This window comes from Anolis carolinensis, chromosome 2 (assembly GCF_035594765.1).
Source record: "Anolis carolinensis isolate JA03-04 chromosome 2, rAnoCar3.1.pri, whole genome shotgun sequence".
Classification (NCBI taxonomy): domain Eukaryota; kingdom Metazoa; phylum Chordata; class Lepidosauria; order Squamata; family Dactyloidae; genus Anolis; species Anolis carolinensis.
In genome coordinates, this window is record NC_085842.1 from 275,245,814 (window position 1) to 275,269,538 (window position 23,725).

At 41.2% G+C, this 23,725-nt stretch overlaps 1 long non-coding RNA gene across 1 annotated transcript; it reads left to right on the plus strand.

Annotated features, from left to right (window-relative positions):
• Window positions 1-1,227: 1,227 nt before the first annotated feature.
• LOC134296696 (uncharacterized) lies at window positions 1,228-2,715 on the plus strand. The gene is made up of 2 exons (XR_010003520.1): window positions 1,228-2,137; window positions 2,222-2,715. It is a non-coding gene; the product is annotated as an uncharacterized LOC134296696 (long non-coding RNA).
• Window positions 2,716-23,725: the final 21,010 nt, after the last annotated feature.

Genomic DNA, 23,725 nt, shown 5'->3' on the forward strand with positions numbered 1-23,725 from the left:
CTGGCCACCCTGTGGACCTGTGCTTTTGGAGTGGCACTCAATGGCTCTGAAGGGAAAGGGGGGGGGGTTGTCAGGGTTTCCTATAATCTAAAGCAGGACATTTTATTGGGCTATTTTGTGCTTTTCCTGCGTGGAAGGGGTTGGACTAGATGGTCCTTGGAGGTCTCTTCCAACTCTTTTATTCTATGATTCTACATTCTAGCACGCCTACCCAGCCAGTTGAAAGCATGAATTTTAAAATGTCCTGTGTATTGGTCTCTGTCCTATGTGATTAATCTGTATTTTACAGAAATGCTTTGATCTGTATTGTTCATGGAACTGAATTTTAATGTGTGTTTTTAGAACGTTTATATACTATTTGTGTGTTTTTAACTGTGCTGTGACCCACCTCGAGCTGTGGGGAGAGGTGGGTAAGAAATAATAATAATAATTATTATTATTAGTAGTAGTAGTAGTAGTAGTAGTAGTAGTAGTAGTAATATTGGCATGATGCAGCAATACAAATTATGATTTTAGGACTCGGTGTCATGTTTTTAACAGTTTTATTGTATTTATAAGTTTTTAACTGTTTACCGGGAGCCCCGGTGGTGAAGTGTGTTAAAGCACTGAGCTGCTGAACTACCAGACCCGAAAGGTCCCAGGTTCAAACCCAGGGGCGGAGTGAGTGCCCACTGTTGCTCCAGCTTCTGCCAACCTAGCAGTTCAAAAACATGCCAGTGTGAGTAGATCAATAGATACCGCTCTGGCGGGAAGATAACGGCGCTCCATGCAGTCATGCCGGCCACATGACCTTGGAGGTGTCTATGGACAACGCCGGCTCTTAGGCTTAGAAATGGAGATGAGCACCAACCCCCAGAGTAAGACATGACTGGACTTAACGTCAGGGGAAACCTTTACCTTTATCTGTTTTATTGGAGCCCCTTGTTGCACAGTGGGTTAAACCCTTGTGCTAGCAAGACTGATGACTTGAAGGTTGGGTTACTGGCCTGAAGGTTGCTGATCCGAATCCAGCCCGGGGAGAGCATGGATGAGCTCCCTCTAACAGCTCCGGCTCATGCAGAGACATGAGAAAAGACTCCCACAAGGATGGTAAAACATCAAAACATCTGGGCATCCCCTAGGCAACGTCCTTGCAGACAGCCAATTCTCTCACACCAGAAGTGACTTGCAGTTTCTCAAGTTACTCCTGACATGAAAAAAAACCTGTTGTATTGTTTATCTGTTTTATTGCTTATGTGATGTATTGTATATTTGTTTTGAATATGCAGCATTGAATATTGCCAACTAAGCCACCCTGAGTCCCCTTCGGGGTGGGAGAGAGCAGGATAGAAATATATATAGAATAAAAATGTTGTTTAACATTTACATGAAGCCACTGGGAGAGATCATCCGGAGTTTCAGGGTGAGGTGTCATCTGTACGCAGATGATGTCCAGCTCTGTCACTCCTTCCCAACTGTCACTAAAGAGGCTGTTCAGGTCCTGAACCGGTGTCTGGCCGCTGTGTTTGACTGGATGAGGCCGAACAAATTGAAATTGAATCCAGACAAGACAGAGGTCCTCCTGGTCAGTCGTAAGGCTGAACAGGGAATAGGGTTAGTGTTATGATTGAGCCTCATGGCTCTGCTACTGGCAGACGTGGGCGTAAGACTCCTCGAGAGTCAGATACTCTCGAGGAGCGAGAAAGAAAGAGGCTGCGAGATATCTTTGCAGAACCATCTGACGAAGAGTCTTTTGAGGGGTTTACGGAGAGAATGGAGGAAGAGCTGGTTAGCTCGGAAGAGGATGAGATGGATTGGACTCGGGTAAGGGAGGAATTGGGTGCCACTGGCAATGATGGGATGGAAGATGATTGGGGACCTTCAGGACTAGACCCATGGACAAGCTGGAGGGATGGGACGGGATCCACAGCTGGGGATGCTGTGGGGCGTAGTCAGAGGTGTTCCAGTTCTGATGAGGAAAGTGATGAGGAAACGCCCGGGTTAAGGAGAACAGCTGATAGTGATGAGGACTTGTAACTGGCATAAAATGGGGTTTGGGAGCAATAGCAAATTGCGTTGGGCAAGGTAATCTGGACAAACGCTTGGGATCTGTGTGGGACGTTTTCCTGAAGACGGGTGTGTTTCGTGTGCTGATTACGTAAGTTGTTTTGGAATTTGGGTTCAGACGGCGGGAGGAATTGTGTGGGCTTTTGTTTGTGCAACCTCTGCTTAATCTCAATAGCTTTGACCTTCCGTCGTCTTCTTGACGGACGCCATCTGCTGCTCTGGATTTACGGACTGAACTGACTACGGGCTCGGATTCTCCTACCTGGACTTGGTGAACTACAAACGTCTGCTTCTGCCTATCGACCTTCGGAAAGAACTGGGACTACTCTACTGCTTCAATCCTCGGCTGTTGTGTTTGTATTGGGAATTTGCCTGCTGTGTGGAGGAGTGACTTCTAAGTTACTCAAAACATAGTGCTGGCAGCAGAGAGGCATCTGCTGCCAATTAGTTACATTCTTTTGAACTCTTTGTTCCCCAGCTTCTGTTTTGTTTATTCCCAGGCTGAAGCAAGCTGTTTTGATTTTACCCGGATTAAACTCCGGTTTAATCCGGTTTATCTTTTGAACGTTTTTCTTGCCCCTTTTTGCTTTTTAAGGCTAATGTTGCCTAGCCCTTGTCTTTTACGGGCATTTTGAGTTCTGTAAATCCAATAAACTCTGTTATCTTTGATCTTGTGGCGTTCTGTCCTTGACAGTTACAGCCTGTGTTGGATGGGGTTGCACTCCCTCTGAAGACGCAGGTTCGCAGTCTGGGTGTTCTCCTGGACTCATTGCTGAGCCTGGAGCCCCAGGTCTCAGCGGTGGCCAGGGGAGCATTCACACAACTCAGACTTGTGCGCCAGCTGCACCCATTCCTTGGGAGGTCTGACTTGGCCACAGTGGTCCACGCTCTGGTTATATTCCGTTTGGATTACTGCAATGCGCTCTATGTGGGGTTGCCTTTGAAGATGGCCCGGAAGCTCCAACTAGTACAGCGGGCGGCAGCCAGATTAATAACTGGGGCAGCATACAGGGAGCATACCACCCCCCTGCTAAGCCAGCTCCACTGGCTGCCGATATGCTACCAGGCCCAATTCAAAGTGCTGGTTTTGACCTATAAAGCCCTAAACGGCTCTGGCCCAATTTACTTATCCGAACGTATCTCCTCATATGAGCCACCTAGATCCCTAAGGTCATCTGGAGATGTCATGGCTGGTGGGAACGAGGGACAGGGCCTTCTCGGTGGTGGCTCCCTGGCTGTGGAACACCCTCTCCACAAATATCTGACAAGCCTCAACTCTTCTGGGTTTCACAAAGGATGTGAAAACATGGCTGTGTGCGCAAGCTTTTAATGAGTAATACAATAATGTCAACATGGTCCAATTGAAGGCTGAAACATGAGGTTTTTAGACAAATGGATCTAATTTAACAATGTTTTAATGGTTATAATGTATTTTAATGATGTATTTTTATAGTTTTAATTGATTATATGTACTGTTTTTGTTTTATTATTATGTTCTTGGCATTAAATGTTGCCAACTGTTGTAAGCCGCCCTGAGTCACCCCGGGTGAGAAGGGCGGGGTATAAATGCTGGAAATAAAATAGATAAATAAATAAATAAATAAATAAATAAATAAAATAGTAAATAAATAAATAAATAAATACTGTTATTAAGAAAATCCCCTACTACCCCTCTGCAGTTACTATATGTGAGATGTGATTGGGATGGCAGATAACAGTAAATCCATGCCAATCAAAAGATCCTGGCACTTAAAGCCCTGGCTTCAGTACAAAATTATATGTCTGCTTACATGGGCTGCTGTTTTGTACCTGACTTGTTGGTAGACCTCAGGGTCCAAGTAAAATAAGTCAAGTAGATACTGCAAACGTGATTTTCCCACCCCCAGAAACAAATCCTGCTTTTTTGTTGATTGCAAGCTGTAACTGATGAAACTTGAGTGGCATTATCCTTGAGCACTGCCTACAGACATTTTCAACCTGACAAAATGTCAGTATGGAATTTTCAAATTAGATGGCATCCCAACTGAAAATCATTTTTCCCCTAGCATTTACTGTAAGGGGCTTTTTAAAAACAGCAACATCCAGGTGTGTAGAGTTTTTCAAAGCTGCCTTTGACACATGTAACCTTACATTGCTATCAGATTTTGATGAAACTTGTGCAGAGCATGGTAACCTTCCTGTCAGTTCAATAGAGATGTCAGAAGCACAGGTTGCAATCAGCAAGCTACAAAACAAAACTGCTGGAAACAATCAAATCACCACCAAAATGCCAAAAGCACTCGACATCACCACTCTAACAAATCTGACAGAGCTGTTCAATGAAGTCCAGAGAGACTTCGCCTGACCAGTGGAAACAAGGATTCATTACCAGAATGTCAAACCGGTGTAATCTATTGTCTTCACAGGTACAAAGACAGTCCGGCATTGGGGACTGGGTGGCAGGCATATCAAAGTCATTAGAAGACTTGGTCAATACATATACAAAGGTGTAATTAAAATGCATGTACTAAGGGCATTCAGTCCAAAACTAGAAATAATTTTAGGGATAATTTTTTTTCTTTAGAGGGGAAAACAAAACTTGGTCAAAATTACCCAATTTATTATCTGCTGCCATCTCCCACATACTAACTAAACACAGAAGAGGTGTGATATATCTTCCTACACTCCAATATACTATGAATGCAGACTGTATGGCTTCAATGCCACCCACTTTCTCTCTCCTCTATTTCCACCCCCTGCTACTCCCTCGCCTTTTAAAAAAATCTGTCTAATGAAGATTTAGCTTAATCAGAAAGTATGCCTATTATTTTGTGACCTTTGAATTAGACTAAGAAAGGTGTTACCCTACTATGGAGTTTGGAATGTTCTTAGTTTATTACTAATCAATCTAACTTTGCCTTAAGCTGGCTCAGGTTAACAGTGGTTCCAATTAAGTCGATGGACCAAATTCTGTCAGTGGCTTATATTTATGTATGTCTCTTTTTGTATGAAGTGTAAGAGTCTATTCTCTAACCAATTAATCCTTTCCAAAACCTTTCCATCTACGGATATTGAGCCTAAAAATGCAACTGTGTCTAATCTTTATCAGTAGAGAGGATCAGGGTATACATTTCAAAGAAGGAAGAATGACCTGGTCTTCATTCCAAGGGCAAAGAAAAGAGTGGCAGATTTTATCTTGAAGTACATTTTCATTTATTTCCCCCATGAACCAAGAACACCTGCATCTTCCTCTGAATTGCTCCCCATCCCATTAGTAAGGAGCAACCACAGCAGCCCATCCAGGTTGTTTACGTACAATGGGGAAGAGGACAAAACTGTACAAAAGGAGCTTCTTGCTACATCTGCTTGATGTTGGGTCTCTGTTTCAACCTGAAATCTGGATCAAACTCAGACAATGAGGCTATCATGCTCCATGAAGACCCTCATAGTTTACCTCTAGTTAAGCCCTTTTTAGTTGGAGGGATTGATATATTATATACAGTTTCTGGAGGCTCAGTCTATACAGCTTCTTTACATTTGAAGCTTTCATTGCCCTGTCCCTTTAAGAATCCCCTCAAGCACAGAGCCTCAGGCAAGGCATTTCTGGTTCTTGGAAGAGTCAACTTTTTGTGACTGGAGGGTGAAGAGAGAGGAGGGCTGAAGAGTCTACAAAATAACACGTCCAGTCAAGCTGTATTCAAGTCCAGTCAGAGTTAAATATTGAGACCATCTTAGAGACAGTTGAATACCATACAAGAAAGAGACAATAAGAAGAAATAAAGATATAAGAGTCTCAGTTCGTCCAGAACTGTGTCTATCTCTCAAAGACTTTACTTCTCCTCATAAAGTCTTTGTAGTGAGATTCAGGAGGAGAGAAAGTCTATAATTTTTGTCAGTAAATAAATTCTTGTTTGATTCAACTATATAGTCTCTGATCTATTCCCTGCACAGCCAGTTCATGTTCCAAGTAGCTAAGACAGCATGAGAGCAGAGCAGAGGCCTTTGGAGGAGAAAGCCAGAAACCAGGCAGGAGGGACAGGGACCTATCAGTTGGGCCAATCTATTTGCTATCCCCATTGCTATTTGCTATGCAACCTTTAAGATAAATGGCAGAGTTGCACAACTGAATAATCAGCTCAATACATATTTTCATCCAAATGTCCTGTCACATGCTCATGTTGATCTGCATGCACTGCACATGCAATTCTGCTATCACAACCTTGAATATAATGAAAACATTCTCTATCTGACAAAACTATCCAACTATCTTCCTAAAGGAATTTATACATGAGGAAGACGTTAATGGTATTCCAGACATTAATAATAACTGTTTCATTATATTATTGTGGTTTGTCCTTTAAGTTTTTATTATAACTCACCTTGGAATTGCTTGCATTATAAAGAAAAGACATGTCATCCCCATTACTGAAATGTCCACAACCGTACCCCTTCACTTTCTCACATACAAGGGAATAACTGACAGCCTCTTCCTATGAGGAAAACAAACTTGCTATATTTGGGGATAACACTGTAGTGAGGACAAAATCTGCTTGCCATCCATGACAGTGATTGACAAGAATTCATAGGAGATGCATGTTATTATCTCTCTTACAGACACATCCCAGGAGTCCCTGAAATATATGGCCCCCTATAATCTACAGGTATTGCACCAGGCATAATGACAGGCATTTCAATTGATAATTATATGAAGAAAAATTCCTGAATATATTTGATCTTATTCAAAAGGGAAGCTATCTATTAATTGCTTATATTTGCATCTGAAATGAACTGTATTTACAAAATGTATGAACAATGCTAAAGATATATCAAAAAATATATAACTAAATCACTATTTAAACCCACATAAATGCTCAGACTTTAAGAGCTTAGGCCGAATGCCAGAAAGAGTTTTTGCTCTCTTAACAAACATTTTCACTTGTTGCATTAAACAATGTCTAGTTAATATTTGACTAGATGTATATGTGAGATGATGACATACAAATGAATAAGGATTATTTCAGGAGATATCTTTCTCGTTTGGGATTTATTTCTCAAGTGACTCATTAATTTGCAGCTCTTCCATGTGTCGCATGAATGTAAAGTGGGCAGAATGTAAACATACTGGGACATTTGCGGTAAACTGCCATGATTCAAATGCTCAGCAGAAACTTGAGCGCAGTCTTGGGAGCTAATGAACCAGTAGTACCAGCATTATAGTTGCCTTTCAACCCCGCAAAAGATGTTTTGCTTGGAAATATTTTACCTTCCTTACAGAAGCATTTTTTTTAAATGTCCATGGTGTTTTCATAACTCTACCTACCACCACTATTCAATATGAAATGAAGGAGAACTGCCTACTACAAAACATGATTCCTAACTCCAAAGGAGACAAAACCAAGCACCTAATGAGACAAAATGGCTGGGAAGTGCTGCATTTAAACTCCCAGATGCACCTGAGAAAATATCACCAAATGTCAAATTTCAGTTCCAGCATTCAAAGTATTTGCTTTGCATTTTAATACCAATTAAGACAAAGGAACTTGTCTGCCTTTGATAGCATGAGAATACACATGAAGCTCTGACAACCTGCCTTGTTTTCTTAACAGGATTTATTGCTCTGGCCAGTCAGGCAAAAAGTTGTTTCCACTGGAGGATTGTTGCTAGAAACATTTGCACCTCTCTGCCCCCACCACTAAAAAAAAAAAAAGGCAGGAAGGATCTCTTGAAGGCTTCATTGTTGGATAGCACTACCTGTCAGCAACTCTTCTTCCCATTATATCAGAAACACTTTTAACAAACTCAGTGTCATATGTAACTCATTGCCAAACTGATCTACCTGGAATGGTGAAAATTATGCAAATGAATTCTAATTGCTGCTCCTGTTTAGGAGCAGGAAATTTTAGCATTTAGCACTATTTAACTAGAGAGGGAAGTGTATTTCCCCTACAAGCCTATGTGCAACAGCTGATAGATGGATAGATAGATAGCTCCTTTCAGTTCTCTTCCTGTTTATGCATGATCCCTCCATTTGTCACCTTTTAGACATTCAAAACACTGTTTTATTATTTTCTTAGAAATTTAAGTATGCAGCTTAATAAAATAGTTCAAAAGGTTAGCACAACCCCATGCCTCTATGCTGAGACATCTACAGAAATGAGTATGTATGTTATCAAAACCTTGGGACCCCAAGGAGGCCCCAAAACCTGTGACCATGGAAAGATCTCAATAGCCAAGTACAAGGTGACCTTTTACTCAGAAACCTGAGTAAAGCCACAAATGACTTTTAGGTTGGGTATACAACTTTCCAATCACTCACTGCTCACCCCAGGCAGTAGGCATAATTCCCTAACCATGCTTCCACACATCTCTCAGAAGTTGCCCAACACCTCCCTTTATTCTCCTCCTGGGCACCCATTCAGGTTGCTAACACCCTTTGTTACCCATTGTTTCACCAGCACAGACCATTGTCCACACCCATGAGATGCAGAACAAACAACAACCAAAAAACTTTAAATTGAGTAACAATGATTGATTAAATTTCTGTCCAAACCCAGAGACCAACCGGCAACAACAACAGACAGGGCATCACAGCCAGTCAGCCTGCAGATCCTAGCTGGCCACAATCTGGATCAACCACCAACCCAGCCAGCAAAGTCCTTTGTTTTAAACTCCTGTCAAAGTGCTATAAATATTTCTATATGTTTGAAGTGCTGTCTCTGCTGACATCCTCTCTGGCCATTGAGAATTAAATCTCTGCCTTCAACCTATCTGTGAATCATTCAATCCTTTGAAAGCCAGACACTCTGGGCTCCGAACCCATGATTTAGTGGAGCTGAATTCACATAACATGTTATTTGGGCGTAATCTAGTGGACATCTAAATTGAGTGTTCAAAGCATTATCCTTACATATTTCTTTAAGATGGATAATATTATTCTGATAATATTTGAGGCTGTGTGGCTGAGAAGTTAATAGCTTTCTAGCAGCTGGACAAACAATTAATGTAGGTCTTCCCAGCATATACTGAATATTTAAGCAATTAGACTATATGATTTTATGTTGAGTTGTGTGTTTTCCAGGATGTACGGCCATGTTCCAGAAGTATTCTCTCCTGATGTTTCGCCCACAGCTGTGGCAGGCATCCTCAGAGGTTGTGAGGTATATAACCTCTGAGGATGCCTGCCACAGAGGTGGGTGAAACTTCAGGAGATAATACTTCTGGAACATGGCCTTACAACCTGGAAAACACACAACAACCCTGTGATTCTGGCCATGAAAGCCTTCAACAACACATTGATTTTATATTTTCATTTATTTATGGTATTTCTGGATTACTTTTCTTTAGTGATGCAAACAGTCTAAAAATAGAAACAGGCAAAAACATAATAAAACACTATAAACAATTTTAGAAGCTAAGTTAAAAAGATGGTCCTTCCTGGCTTCATAAAGGCTGATGATCTAGACCAGGGTTTCTTAAACTTTTCCACTCAGGACCCCTTTCTGCTCAAGAAATTTTTACTTAATCCTAACTATATAGGTATATAAAATACTAATAGATATAAAAATCAAACACTGACTGATAACAAATCAGCTTTTGCAAGACTTGCTAAGCAGGCTGGATTTCCTTTTTATGAAGCACAGCTGAAGCATCTTCTGCAGAGTCCACTCTAAACTCTAACAGATTCATGTAACTGTTTAAAATAGCCACTAGCAAATTTTGGGGATCCCAACATTGAGATAAGGGGGCCTATTTGGAATTGGGACCCACAGTTTATTAAGCAGTGATATAGGGTAAGCAAAAAAAAAAACCTCCAGGAAAGGAGAAAAGTTCCCACTCTGTGATCAGCCAAATTCTGCAATGCATAAAATGCATAAAACAGAGGCAAAGTGGACAGAATGTAGATATCAAAAGGGAGGGCCACAAAGAGGGGGGGGGTGAAGACTTGAAGTCATCCCCACTCAACTCCTCCAATAAAACATGTAAGGTAAAGGTAAATGTTTTCCCCTGACATTAAATCTAGTTTTGTGTGACTGTGGGGGTTGATGCTCATCTCCATTTCTAATCCGAAGAGCCAGCGTTGTCCATAGACACCTCCAAGGTCATGTAGCTGGCAAAACTGCATGGAGCGTTGTTAGGGAAGATTTATGTATGCATTCTATAAATTGGCAAAATACTAGTAATATTTTGATAAAACATGTACCATCAAAATATTACTAGTATTTTGCCAATTTATAGAATGCACACATAAATCTACACTCAATTGCTTAACTGTCAATCAATAGAGTGATCTTCTTCAGTCTGGATGATTCTGATAAAGCCTTTCCCCATTTGACACCTTCCAGATGTTTTGGACAAAGGTTCCCATCAACCCCAATCACTATGGTCAATGGTCAAAGATGATTGCAGCTTCAATTCTAAACATCTGGATGGTGGGTTGAGCAAGAGTTGGTAGCAACAGTCTATTGAATATTCTGCAGTGAAAATTATACTAGAATTATATCAAATTTTTCATTTAAAGTTGAACCGATAGTTGGAAAAGAACAGTACCAAATCTAGTTCGGGATTTTGTTTGCACACATTTTTAATGAGTGCAAAGAAATATAGCTGAACTTTTACTTGTGAACTCACATCTAATTATGTTATTCAACTGACTTGCCACAGAAGACAAAAGAAAAAGACAGGATAATAGAAAAACAGCTAGGATTAGAAATTCTTAACAAACTCTCATTCTTCTTGTAGCCCTGCTGATTTGTGTACATTTGTGTTTTATATCAATAACTTAAATGAGTTATTTGGTGCTGACTGCAATGCAGAGAATGATTTAAAACATATATATTTAAAAATTACAACACAGTGTTGTTGTTTTTCAAAGCATGAGCACATCAGTCTCAGAAATCAATTTGGATGCTAACTACTTTCATATATGGGAGAGCTGTAGGAGGATGAAAAACAAATTGGAAAATGTTTTGAGAATTATTAGAGAAATAATTGAGTATGAAATCCCATTAAATGTAACCATTGTTCTGTTGGATTATCATCAAAAAAAATCTTTCTGTTGACAGAAAGATTCATCACATATTAGTCAATAACTGTGGACTATCACAATATTACTGGCAAATATAGGAAGAAGAACTGAACTTCCTTCTTAGTTCAGACAAATGGCTGAGAAAAACATGGAAAACGTCTTATTGAATAAACTAACACATTATGGGCACTTGTAGAATAATTAAATTTACTTAGCAGGTAATAATTATTTTAATGGCCTCTTTTTAACAACCCAATTGAGATTATACCTGGAAAAAAGTATCTGTAGTGATTTCAATTTTTTTTTGGCTGTTTCAACTTAAAAAAAAAACTTATGTCATCCTGTATCTGTTGGATTTTTTTATTGTTTCACATATGTTTTCATTGGATTAACTTGATTTTTGGCTGGCATTTTGTACCATGGTTATGGACTGAAAGATGAGAGATGTGGATCTCTGTACAGTTGTTCCTCCATATTTGTTGTTTTGCCTTTTATGAATGGGGTTATTCATGGAAAGGTAGCCTGGAAATATCCTCCTCCTACCTCAGTCACTAGACCTTCACTTGATGTGGTGGCTACCTTTAAAAACGAGCCAAATTTGAAGGCAGTGGATAGTGAGATCTGTGCCACGGATACCTGGGACCGAGCACCAACTCCGTTAAGCGGTAAAGACCTCGGTTCCCAGCCTGGATGTGGATCCATTGCTTTGCGAGCCTCTGGAAGCCAGATTTGCAGTTTGAAAGAAATATGCTCACCAAGGTGGAGAGAAGTCACCAAAGATTTATTGATTTCAGCTGAAGTGATGCCAGCTAGTGGTATCCCTCTCAAGATAGCTGAGATGTCATACAATACAAAACATGCACTTCTTATACAGTAAGGGTTCAAAATTCCCACCACCCCTGGCTGGACCCAGCCTTGCTGTGATTGGCAGGGGCTCCCTGGAGAGGTGGGAGCTTGGTGCACCTTGGCCAATGAGAGAGCACCGCCCACCTTTGATGCAAATTTCCCTCTGTCCAGTGATGAAAGAGGGGCTGGCAGGTCTTCTGAACAAAGGTGAACTGGTGAATGATGATGGGATTAAGTGTTCCCAAGAGCTCAGTACAATAGCCCTGATGGGCCTTACCGATAACATTATTGTCTCTGTGCAAACAGTCTTGGATGGAGCTCAATGCCCACGGCAGGAAGCTCCCATATATGGTCCATCTGAAAGATATTGTTTTTAGTAAGTTCAATGGCTGAGCATTAACAAAGGGGAATGGGTCTGAGGACTATGATGACAGGGTATCCCAAGGCAGGAACAAACTCAGTGTACAGAAAGCAAAAAGATTAAACATATAGATACAATAAAGGGGCTCCCGATGGTGGGAGGAATCCCAGGTACTTCATCTGTGGGGTCCTGGCCATCACTGAGCTAAGGGATAATTCATAATATCCCATAAGAATACAAGGAGTTCCTATCTCCCTAGCGTGACTTATGGGGGGAAGAAACACAGAACACAAGGGTAGGAAAAGGGGAGAAGGGAGACATAACATGGGGTTCACACACTAACAGTTAGGAACATTGTCTCATTGGGAAGTTTTGGGACAGGTAGTATAGAAAGAAGGATAGATTTTGGGGCTAATCTAGGGGCTTTTGGGGGAGTTGAAGCCCTGGGAGGGTTAGGACTAGGATAGGGGCTCGGGGGGTCCAGGGGACCCCTGGTTTGTCATGGTTCATTTTATTAGCCTTTTAACAGTAATAAGGTAAAGAATAAAGGATAATAGAGCCGCCGTTGGGCTCTTCATAGTCCTTTCCCGGGTCTCATCAGCTGAGGAGAACCCAAAAGTGGTTTGAATTTGGTGACAGGAAAAACAGAACAAAGACACAGAAAGGCAATGGAGGCATGCAAAATTGAGGTTTTTAGCTTTATTTATGGTTAGTGGAAGGGTGCGGAAGATCGAGAGGCTTGTCCATGAGGTTGCTGGCTGCCGGAGGTCCCATACAGCGGGGATGTAAGGAACTCCCTGCCACAGGTCTGTTTCGTAATAGAGAAATAATTGGGGTGGGTGTTTGCTCGATATCACCTTCATGAGGTCAATCCAGGAGATGTCACTTAGCTACAGATTCATAAGTAATTAGCTGGTGTAGGAGATCTATTTTTATTATTATTGTCCCATATATTTAATGTTTTAGATCTATTTCATTTTTTCTGAAGACTACTCCTATAATCACACAATACTGATCAAGCAGGGAAGAATTATTGAGAGCTCAGAATGTGCATATATCTAGAGGTGTGTGATGACTCATGGGCCTTGTAGTCCTGCTCATGACATTGTGATGCCTGATGAAGAAGAAAACTTGGGTTTTTTACCTTCCCAGTCAGAACTGGAATCTTCTCAGCAAGATCTTTCCCAGGCAGATCTGGGAACCTTGCACCTGCAAGAAAGCTGTGTCCCAGAAGTATGTCAAACAAACCCTGAGCTCACATTCAAGCAGAACCTTTTTGCAATGGTCACTTGTCAAGAAGCTCCGTCAAGCTTTTCAAATAAGCTTAGCGGATCTACAGCTTATGTGAAACCTTTTTGCTTTAAGAGTTTGGATGACTGATAATGGTCCTGGAATTATGTTTTAAGGATGCTGGCAAGAACAAGAAGACTCACTGAAAGCTTAGATATGTCAGTTTCTGAATGGGCACTTTTGTAATAGACAGCTGCGAAATGATTCTATTGCTGGCTTCAAAAATGCTTTTTTCTATAGCCCTCTTCAGGTGTTTGGCAATCATGTGTACTCCATACATGAAAAGAGTGCTGTCTGATGCATTGTTACTTTCTTTGTGGAAAACTGATGTGTCTATAGAGGAGTATTTGTTATATCTGTATTCTTTCATGGTTCAATGCTATGGAATCATAGGAGTTTTAGTTTTACAAGGCCTTTATAGTTTTCTTTGCTAAGATTGCCAGGTTTATTGAGTGGCAGAGCTCCAGTCTCTTTTAACGATTATATAGAAAATGGATTTTAAGCTGGTGATATTTTTCATACAAACTACCAAGGAAAATTGAGATATTTGAGGATAATAGTACTGTAGAATCATAGAATAGTAGAGTTGGAAGAGACCTCATGGGCCATCCAGTCCAACCTCTCTCTAAGAAGCAGGAAATCGCATTCAAAGCACCCCCGACAGATGGCCATCCAGCCTCTGCTTAAAAGCCTCCAAAGAAGGAGCCTCCACCACAGCCCGGGGGAGAGAGTTCCACTGCCGAACAGCCCTCACTGTGAGGAAGTTCTTCCTAATGTTCAGGTGGAATCTCCTTTCCTGTAGTTTGAAGCCATTGTTCCACATCCTAGTCTGCAGGGCAGCAGAAAACAAGCTTGCTCCCTCCTCCCTATGACTTCCCCTCACATATTTGTACATGGCTATCATGTCTCCTCTCAGCCTTCTCTTCTGCAGGCTAAATATGCCCAGCTCTTTAAGCCGCTCCTCATAGGGTTTGTTCTCCAGAACTTATGAATGTGGTGTGGTGGTGGCTATGCATGTTTTTAAACATCAGGGGAGTTTGCATGATTAGAGCAAAAATAGCTAGAAAACTGCACTTTAAAAAAAAACTGGGAAGTTAGAAGTTTTGGGGAAAATGGAAGGGCCTATTTCCAACAAAAATTAGGTTCTGGGGCCACCTGACCCTTTTGGATAAAATCATCTGAAGGTTCAAAGGTACATCTGCTGTAGAGATTCTATTGGGCGCCCTGTGTATGTGTATTTATCTTTAAGTAACCTGTGGACTAATGACAACCACATGAATTTCAATTTGATTCAGGCAAAGCAGGGCATGTGCAAAGGCAAACTGAAAATTTACAATCTCTGCTGCTAAGGAGGCAACCCAAGGTTACATACTACTTGTGATTGCCTATGAATGAAAGTTTACCTTTGCTTTCTAAGCTGCATCATCATTTTGATGCAATTACCTTGTTATTTTTCTTTATTATCCATAGACTAGCCTGTTCAACACATGCAGTTTCCCCTTATCAAACAAGATCGGTAAGCTAGTTATTTTTCTGTTCCATCTAGGAAGAAAGAGTTTATTACAGACTTATCACAAGTCAAAACTGGAGCTGTTGGATCCACTTGTAGCAGTCAGTGTTAAATCACTATACTAAAGCTGCCAAGTGAAGCATAATTTACAACATAGAGTCCAAAGGAGGTTGGAAAACAGCTTCTTTGCAACAGACCCCCAAATATGTCGCTCTCGTAGTTCCTACAGACTAACCTTAAAGGTTTCAGTGTTCTAACTGAACTACAAATATCTAGATACTGCTAAATATTAGCAATGTTGGCTTTTTCTGAGCAATGGGATCTGTACCCTTCTGCTTCATGCACTGGGTGAAGTTTGATCTTTTAACATTATAAACAGAACAAATAACTCCTGCACTGTAATCCTGTCAAAGGTGACTGTGGAATCTTTGTAAATCCATTTCATGAGCTCTCAGCTGTGATTTAAATTGCTGAAATGTCTTATATTGCTGAAGCTGCAGTAAGACAAGACAGGTTCTAAGCATAGGCTTACATAGTTAAATAAGGGCATGCTAGGAACTGTCAATGTGATGCACTCCTGGTGTGAATTTCAGGCTCATTTTTTGCTGTATGCTAATACTGCAAAATGCCCCAGGTGTACCTTCTCTGTATTCAGTCAGTACCATGTGCATGATATTACTCCAGGAAACCTTCAGGCCAAATTCATTCTGAGTAATGTAACTGTAAGACAGCTCTACTGATTCCAGTACAGTTGCTCTGTCAGAAATGGGCAACATCAGAGAGTCTGAAGCTAATTTTTTACCACAGCCAAGGAAATATGCAGAATTTATTTTTTTTAATGTCAAAACTAGAACAGTGTGGAAGTCCACTTTCGGTTCTATTTCTATTTTGGTTTTAGAAGAGGGATGGTGTGTGCTCCCCTTTTTGGAGGACATGGAGGCAGTTTGTGGTGGTAGAGAATTACTACTACTCCCTTGCTTTCTTTTTTCTTAATCAAGACCCAAAGCCTTCTTTCCTGATGCACACTATATTTAATGGGAAAAGACTTGCTCATAATTCCTACGTATGTGGACTGTTTGAAAAAGAAAGGGCTCTTTCACACAGCAATCTAATCCAAAGCACAGTGTGGAGCAAAGTGATCTGGTTTGCTTTGGCATGGCTACACAAAACTTTTCCTTATCTAGCCCTGATTTCAAATAAGATTGGGTAGGCTCTACAGAAGAAAACAGCTCAAGATTGGGAAAGTATGAATTATACCACTCTTGCATGTTTTGCATTCCTCTCTCCACTTGACTTTTTCCTAAAAACAATGAAAAAAGTTATGGGTGGATATATTAAGGGAAAAAGATAAATATTGAAGCCAAACAATAACTGGCAAAATACACAGAGAATATTCTTATGGTTCTCACTGATTTTTATTTTATGTCATATGAAATAACAGACATAAACAGAGCACCAAGTAATATACTATCATATTTTCTGGATCCAAAAATCATTTTGCACAAGGTTTGTTATTTAAAAAAACCTTTAAAATCTTACAATAGCCACTTTTTAAAAGGTTAGTTCAAATGCTGTAAAGCAGCGCTCACAAGATTTTTCTTATGTTTTCATAAACAGTCAGTCTCCTATTGAGATACCAAAGTTCTTCTTCTGAGCCCTTTAAGAAATGAAAGGAATTCCATTTTCTAAAGGTCACAGAAGGTTTGTGAGGTGTTGTGGAGCTGAGCAGATTGTTGGTTTGGATGTATGAGATATATCCAGAGCTCCATTCCAGCATGGCATTCAGAAGAGAACTATCAGCAAGAAGATACATCAAGAGGAAGCCCACCTGTGCAGCTTGCTAGTGAACAACAAGTCCTTATCAAGGCCAGTTCATTAAATTTGGCTTGTTATGGGCCTTACTAATAGTTATGCTAATCATTATGCTAAAAAGACACTATTTAATTATTTTCTTGTCCCTACGGTTCTGCTAGCAACTGCAGTAAAAGGCAAGCCAAGCTCAAAGAACCTGGATTTTCAAGGGCTGTGTCAGGATAGCTTAATTGCTGCATCTTGTCTCCATTACCGTTCTATTAACAGCCCACACCATTTTCTTAGTAGGCCTTATGCCAATAAGACCTCAAGACCTCTGAATGGCACTAGCACTAATGATCTTATATGCCCATTGTCCATAACCCTCAACCTACAATTAGGCAGCAGATGGCTAAAATTGCTGGCTCGGTACAAAAGGCTTTCAGACTGTGATCACTTTTTGTCATTATGTTTTACGACACCAGTGGATAATTATTAAATATCGCCCTGCCTTGGTGTGAAAATTTATTGAAGCAATTTGGAGAGGCTCGTTTTGGGGAGAAGAAAGCCTCTGTTAACTGCTTCTCTTACTCAGAAGGTCTCATATTTTGAAACACAAGTTTGCATTTCATAAACAGTTACTGCTTCTTTCTTTCTGTGTCTGCAGACAGCAATTTTGGACATTACAAAGGCCAACCAAGGACATTTTGCTAGCAGAAGCAAATAACAAGATGGATCTATTCCATGTACATAATACAACTAGACTGGTAGTTGCAAATTTTACCTCAAACCCAGCAATGGTTTTCCAGCACACCTAAAGGCTGTAAGCTAAGAAGCCCATGTTCTGTCTTCCAAGAAAGGAGTGGCTACAGCAACTCACAAAGTGGGGCGCATCTACACTATAGAATTAATGCCATTTGATACAATTTTATGTGCCATAACTTTATGCAATGAAAGCATTCGAGTTGTAGTTTTACAAGATTTTTAGCTTTTTCTGCCAAAAAGTGTTGGTGCACCAACAAACTACAGACCCTAGGATTTCATAGCATTGAACCATGACAGTTAAAGTAGTACCAAACTACATTAATTCTACAGTATTGGTGCATCTGGTGAGGTAGTTACTGTTGCCCCTCAGTCCCCCTCATGGTACTTAATGATAGGACTAGCTCTCCCACTGCAGATTAAAGGTTATCCTCCATAGCTCTGCAGTATACTTTGCAAAGCTTGAAGAAGCTTAGGCAATGCAGAGTGCCAAGTCTGTTTATGAGTTCCCCCTGCATATACATATAGGATGCATATCACGAGTATTTAGTTTTATGGCTAGTGAATGATAATTTGACCTCACAATGCAACATGAGGAGTCAATTTTAAATGGTTTCTAACAGTTGAAATTCCATGCGTCTATCCTACGCTTGTGACAATCAGTTGATCTCTCCTAACACCGTGTTGTCTGTCCAAGAAACAGGAAGATATCCTTGGAACAAAATTAATGTATTCTTACATTACTATTATGCGAATTACTTTAATATTCTTACCTGTGATTCTGATGCAGATAACTAAAGAAACAGTTGAGTAATGTCTTTTAGGTTTGACAAAATACTGTAGCTGAAACAATTCCTGTTTTATTTGCCAGCTGTCTCAGGTGAGGTTTTAAAATTATATGCCTTATGTAAACATGGCACCACTCAGTCATTTTTATTCTTATTAGCTGTCACAAGATCTTGTTAAATCTGAAAATGGATGATTTTTGGAGAAAAGGCAAGAAAGAACAACACGTGATAAGAAATGACAAACAGAACTATGTGCTTTGTAACACCACAGGACTAAACGCCACATTAATTCGAGTTGTTGGGGAGCTCCTCCACCCTCCTCAGGTCGGGGGAGCACCCGACATCTCGTCAACTCGGTGTAGCGAGTTTGCTCACCATTTTGCAGACAAAGTCGCTCAGATTCGTTCCGACTTAGACGCCGGCCTTGATGCATTGCCAGGTGAGGTAACCGAGGCATCTGTCTGTTCGATCTTGTGGGATTCGTTTCGGCTTGTGCAGCCTGATGATGTGGACAAGATTCTTGGAGCGGTGAGGGCGACCACCTGTGCCCTTGACCCTTGCCCATCTTGGCTCTTAAAACAAGCCAGTGGAGGGCTAGTTGATTGGTTTGTGAGAATAATCAATGCCTCTTTGGAGCAGGGCATATTTCCATCTGGCCTAAAACAAGCTGTGGTGAGGCCTGTTTTGAAGAAAGCCTCCTTGGATCCGGCTAACCTCAGTAACTACAGACCAATCTCTAACCTTCCATTCTTGGGCAAGGTCTTGGAGCGGGTGGTTGCTTCCCAGCTCCAGGGATTCTTGGAAGATCCGGATTTTCTGGACCAATCGCAGTCTGGTTTCAGACCTGGCTACAGTACCGAGACGGCTTTGGTCGCCTTGGTGGATGACCTCCGCAGAGAGCTGGACAGGGGGGGTGTGACCCTGCTGGTTCTCTTGGACATCTCAGCGGCTTTCGATACCATCGACCATAGTATCCTTCTGGGACGTCTCTCCGGGATGGGCCTTGGGGGTACTGTTCTGCAGTGGCTCCAGTCCTTCCTAGAGGGCCGTTCCCAGTTGGTGAAGCTGGGGGACACCTGCTCGGACCACTGGCCATTGACCTGTGGGGTCCCGCAAGGTTCCATTTTGTCCCCCATGCTTTTTAATATCTACATGAAACCGCTGGGTGAGGTCATCCGGAGTTTTGGAGTGCGGTGCCATCTCTACGCGGATGACACCCAACTCTACTACTCCTTTCCACCTAATTCCAAGGAAGCCCCTCGGATACTGGACCAGTGTCTGGCCGCTGTATTGGCCTGGATGAGGGCGAACAAGCTGAAGCTCAATCCTGACAAGACAGAGGTCCTCCAGGTCAGTCGTACGTCTGATCGGGGTATTGGGTGGCAACCTGTGCTTGACGGGGTTGCACTCCCCCTGAAGGCGCAGGTCCGCAGCTTGGGGGTCCTCCTGGACTCTGCGCTGACACTTGAGGCCCAGGTGTCGGCCGTGGCTGGGAGGGCCTTTGCACAACTAAAACTTGTGCGCCAGCTGCGACCATACCTTGAGAAGTCAGATCTGACCATGGTGGTCCATGCCTTAGTTACCTCTAGACTGGATTACTGCAATGCGCTCTACGTGGGGCTGCCTTTGAAGACGGCTCGGAAACTACAACTAGTACAACGATCGGCAGCCAGGTTTCTAACTGGGGCAGATTACAGGGCGCGCTCAACGCCGCTGTTTAAAGAGCTCCACTGGCTGCCATTTATTTTCCGAGCCCAATTCAAGGTGCAGGTTATCACCTACAAAGCCCTAAACGGTTTGGGACCCACCTACCTTCGAGACCGCATTTCCCCCTATGAACCCGCACGACCTCTTCGCTCGTCGGGGGAGGCCCTCCTCTCGCTTCCACCAACTTTGCAGTTGCGGTTGGTGGGGACGAGGGAGAGGGCCTTCTCCGCCGTGGCCCCCCGGCTGTGGAACTCGCTCCCCAGGGAGATTAGGCAGGCCCCTACCCTACTTTCTTTCAGGAAGAGCCTGAAAACTTGGCTATTCCAGAAGGCCTTCGTTGACTGATCCTTGTGGGATCATGTTATTTACCTATTAAGCAGTAGACCCTCTGGATTGTTTTTAGGATTCATTCAGCACTTTAAGTATTACACCTGCTGTATAATTATCCCTCCCTGATAACTTGATATTGCTTTGCACCTTGGCCTGGATCTTTTGACCCAAATCGGGATTTTAATATTATTGTGTATATTGACTTTTATGACTGTTTTTAATCATGTTGAAGTTTTACTGCTCAGTTTAATGTTTTATCTGATTTGTGCTGTCGTGTCTGGGCATGGCCCCATGTAAGCCGCCCCGAGTCCCTCCGGGGAGATGGGGCGGGATATAAGAATAAAATTATTATTATTATTATTATTAATATAACACTCCCTCCCCCCAAGGGATGTCCTAAGTTCATAGGCAAGATAGGAACAATAAAAAGTCTCAGGTCGTGCTTGTGAGTTTTTCATATGGAACTTGATAGAAAAAGGAGAGTTTTGCTCTGATTTAGATAGAGTAACCTTATATTCTTGATACAGAATGGACATTTAAAAAGTTATAATAAGTGTTACCTCGTCACTGCAAAATTGAGATCTACTCATAGAATCATAGAATAGTAGAGTTGGAAGAGACCTCATGGGCCATCTAGTCTAACCCCCCGCTAAGAAGCAGGAAATCGCATTCAAAGCACCCCCGACAGATGGCCATCCAGCTTAAAAGCCTCCAAAGAAGGAGCCTCCACCACAGTCCGGGACAGAGAGTTCCACTGCCGAACAGCCCTCACAGTGAGGAAGTTCTTCCTGATGTTCAGGTGGAATCTCCTTTCCTGTAGTTTGAAGCCATTGTTCCGCATCCTAGTCTGCAGCGAAGCAGAAAACAAGCTTGCTCCCTCCTCCCTATGACTTCCCCTCACATATTTATACATGGCTATCATGTCTCCTCTCAGCCTTCTCTTTTGCAGGCTAAACATGCCCAGCTCTTTAAGCTTCTCCTCATAGGGCTTGTTCTCCAGACCTTGTTGCAGTCAAACTTGAGTTTTCTGCTTGATGCATGGATGTTCTCCACAGAAGACATTTTTATTTCTTTTGTATCAAAAGCATTGCATAAATTAGTATAAAACTGATAAAAACAGAAGGAGCACAAGCAGCTAAATATCCTTTGACCAAAAACGAGTAACAGCGACCACATTGTCTGTAGCTTCAAACAATTCTTCCTCTGTACATGAGACAGGACAATGTGGACAAGCATACAGATGCAGAGTTGTCTGTTCTGTTCCACAGTCACACAAGGTGGAGGATTATTTTAGGTAGTGCCGTTTTGCCAGGTTGTCTTTTGATCTGCCCACTCCACTTTTGAGTCTGTTCAAGTTACCCATTCTTGGTTTGCCCCTGGAGGCAGACCCTTGTGGGGAGCTATCTAATTAGGATTTCCACAGAAGACATCATACAGCTGTTTTGATTTACATAGGCACCAAGCCTTTTTGTTCTAGCATGTTTGAAAAAGGTTGTATTTTCTTGCAGTCTTAGGTGAGATACCTTTTTGTTACTGCAAGCCATTCTGGTTTAGTCCTGTCTTTCAATGTATTCCTTTCTTTAAAACCCTACTTATGATGTTGATCTTATGTGTCTAGATTTTACTGAACTTTATTAGATTTTGATTTAGTTGATCTATCTTTATGCAAGTCATCCAGAGAGCAATTTGTTAAAGGGCAACTAATAAAGTAAATAAATAAACACAATAAAAATAAATAAGTCCAGGTACATAATAAAAGATTGCATGTGCAGTGTTTTATATGTATGCTTCTGAATTATTATTTGTATGCGTGTTGACAGTAAAATTTGTACTGGAATTATGCTGATACATTACTTATATTTACATCTCCATCTCCTATTAGAATTGGCACTTGAGACCTATTTATCGTGTAGCTTGGCTACAAAGTGATATAGACAAAAAAAGAAAGAAGTATAATTATATATCCAAACACACACATTTTTTGTCTGATAGTAAGGCGTGGTGTAGAAAAGCCACAATATTACAGTGTGCACACAATTCCCATGTTGTAACACCTCCATTTTTTACCAGTCTTGCATCTGGACAAAGTTCAAAGTCCCACATAGCTTGGGTCCAGCCGATCTGAACCTACTTAGTGAAATACTAAAGGAAGAGACATCTTTTGGCCCTGCTATCCTCACTGGCACATCAGTGGGTATATGAGATAGGACCATTTTGGTGGATGCTTCCAGGCTCTGGAACTGGAATTTAGATAGCTCAGTGCTTCCTGTTCTTCCATCAGCAAGCATTGGAAGAAAATGGACTGCTTTTATAGGGAAAGTTTTAACAGTGTGTTGTATTATTCTTCCTTAACTTTTTAACAGATGTGTTTCGAATTGTTCTTAATTCCATAAATAGTTTGATGATATCTTAAGTAGTTTTTGTATGCATTGCCTGAGTCTGTTTTTATTTTATTTCTTGTTTAAATTTTTAAGATGTGCTGAATCACTGTTTGGAAGAGAAAAGAAGGATATAAACAGAAGAGGAAGAGGATAAGAATAGCAAAAACAATGATAAAGTGTATTGTTCATAATGAACAAATCAACTGATCTATATGCCCATAAGAAATTGAATTAAATTTAGGCCCTTTCTACACTGCCACATAATCCAGTTCACATCAGATAATCTGGGTTTTATTTGACAGTGTAGAATGGGTCTTAGAGCTCAGATTACTTGAGAACTTTTATTTAAAACCCATACACTACCATATTTTCAATAGTTCATTTGAAATAACAGAACCATGTTTTTTGTAAGTATGGCTTCCCTGCTTTATCAAATTCAATCTCTGTGAGCCGCCCTGAGTCCCTCGGGTGAGAAAGGTGGGGTACAAATGCTATTTTGTTCCCACTCAGTCTTCTTTACAGAAATTGAATGTTTGCAAAAATTGAAATAGTCCACACTCTTCTATTCTGTGTCAAGTGAGCCCTATTTATTTTAATTGGGCTTATTCTTGAGTAAATACTTTTAGGATTGTAGCATTAGAATCCAAGCCTTTTTCTCATGCAAATGTAGGGATGAAGTTTTTTTGTCTTGTAGAAAGCTGCAGCTCTTAAGCCATTTTCTGAAAGTGAGAGGAGAAATTGCCATTGTTTTGAACTTGTAATTGGCTGAGAATTTGTGTTGGATAACTCCAGTGGAATTACTGAAGTTGCTTCTGCCAATTAGCATCACATTCTTGTTCTGCCTTTTTCTTGATTCCTGGTGAGGCACAACACCTATGCTGCCCAGAGAATTTGATAGGCATACTTAGG